The sequence below is a fragment of the Oratosquilla oratoria genome, chromosome 18 (genome assembly GCF_046742065.1).
Source record: "Oratosquilla oratoria isolate Oo_2021 chromosome 18, ASM4674206v1, whole genome shotgun sequence".
In the NCBI taxonomy this organism is placed as follows: Eukaryota; Metazoa; Arthropoda; class Malacostraca; order Stomatopoda; family Squillidae; genus Oratosquilla; species Oratosquilla oratoria.
Genome location: NC_134794.1, coordinates 21,023,651 through 21,026,150, shown reverse-complemented (window position 1 = coordinate 21,026,150; position 2,500 = coordinate 21,023,651).

Here is a 2,500-nt window from a genome sequence, read left to right as displayed (position 1 = left end):
TCCTAGGATGAATGGATGGATGGGGTGAAGGGGACTTTGGGGAAGAGGGGAATGTCTGTTGAGGAAGGACGGGAGAGGATAGAGGACAGGGGTGAATGGAGAATGGTTGTATATGGATGATGTTGTGATGCATGAGGTGGAATGGGCGGGGGGATGGGGTGAGGTAGTATGTGTGAGTAAATTTTGACGCAGCCCGAAGGGATTTCTCCCCGTCTTCTCCTTTATGCATGGGGGGACGGAGAGGGGGGGTCGCCGATTTAATGAAGCGGCCTTGCTGTGGATGTGCTGTGTCTTGCGACACTGCTTCTGACCCAGGATAGTGGACAAGGTGCAGGGATGACCCGTCATCCAGGAGGTGCTCAGATGAGAGGGAGGATGGGAGGGGTGTGGAGTGTATTCAGGGATGGAATGGGTGAGAATAATTTTATGCCTTTTCCTTTTTGGCTACCTCCCTTGTAAGGGGGAAAAAGCCTTGGTATGGACAAAAGAATGTCGTAGAGGAGTTGGAGAAACTCTTTCTCGCTCGTGCAGCCATTTTATGATATATATATATTTTTTTTATCATCATGGAGATGCAGGATTTGCTGTCTCATAGCTCTTCTCGACTCTTCATTGGGCTGCGGGCTGGATACGTCCACGTCGGAGTTTCGTAGTTCTTGTTCAGAGTCTGTGCCAGCCAAGTCACCTCAATGGGGCAAACCTTTGAAATATTCCTAAGGTACATGGCACTTCATACTAAAAACCCGGCTCGACCCTGGAAGTTTGGGATAACCTTATTTTTCATGCTCCGATGGAATCTGCTCTCTTTCTCTTTACCTTTCTCGTTCTTGCCCTCTTGCTCTCTTGCTCTTTTTTCCTTTATATATTTTTTTTGCTTACTCTCTCTTTCTCCGTCTCATTCGTTTCAGTTTATCCACTCTTTTTTATATTCTCTCTCTCTCTCTCTCTCTCTCTCTCTCTAATTGAAAGAGGATTTCGTGATTCTCGTATGATGCAGATGAAATGAAAACATATCTCTCCAAGAGCTGAGTTATACTGCTTCATTCGTTTAAGTTTTGTTAACTCAGGTTATTTAAGAAGTAAAAACAGGAATCGATAAAAAAAAGGGAAGTTTCAGAATTACAAGAGTCTTTCCTGCATAATCTTATACAGTATTAATTCTTGCCGCAAGAAGATATTGGTAAGAATTAAATAAAAAAGGAATAAGAAAATGGAATCAGAAGAACGAAGAAAAAAATGGGGCACAGAAATTAAACACAAAGTCGAAAACGTGGTAAAGAACTGAAAGAATTTCGAAGGTAATTATCGAGTTCACACGATTATCCGAAGGAACCTGTCGTCTCAATGAAAAATGACAGCTTCTTTTTCTCAGTTGTACGATTCTTTCTTGATACGTGGCTTGTGACCCAAGATATTTGGCGCAAGTGAGGGAAGAACCATCTTCTACGAGGTGCTAATATGGGAATGGTGACAATTGCATTTTGGATGTGCGTGGGATGGGTGTAATGTGGGTGTACAGTAAGCTCGAACCCAGACCCTCTGATGTGGAAAAGGGCTTCTTTATATATATATATATATATATATATATATATATATATATATATATATATATCTCTATATCTATATACTGTATATATACACATATATATATATACACACATGTATATATATATACACATATATATATGTAAATACACACACACACACACACACACACACACACACATACACACACACACACACACACACACACACACACACACACACACACGCACGCACACACACACACACACACACACACACACACACACACACACACACACACACACACACACACACACACACACACACACACACACACACACACACACACACATATATATATACACACACACACACACACACACACACACACACACACACACACACACACACACACACACACACACACACACACACACACACACACACACACACACACATACACTGTAATGCTAGGATTCACTCCCTTGGAAAACTATTCGTGTGTACCATTATGAAGGCCTTCCTCATGTGGAATTCGTTTATTCATACTCGTGAGAATGGCGAACTCTGCTTGAACTATAATGGGGCTTACGTGTTTGTGTCTAGTTTTAACTGAATTATTTCCGTGGGGTGTTAGGCAACCCTTATACTGTTCTGAACTTGGTTATAAATACTCTATATGTAATAGCAACATTAGTTTTAATTTTGTTTGTGATTAACTGACTTCCGAATAACTGATTATGAATTATGTACATATATATATATATATATACATATATATATATATATATATATATATATATATATATATATATATATATATAATCTGTATGTATATGTGTATATAGACATATATATATACATATATATATAAATTTATATTTATATATGTATGTATGGATAAATGTATGTCTATGATTTGTTGGAGATGCAGAGAAACTTTAGGGTATACAGAAGTGCTTTTGTCTCTAATAAT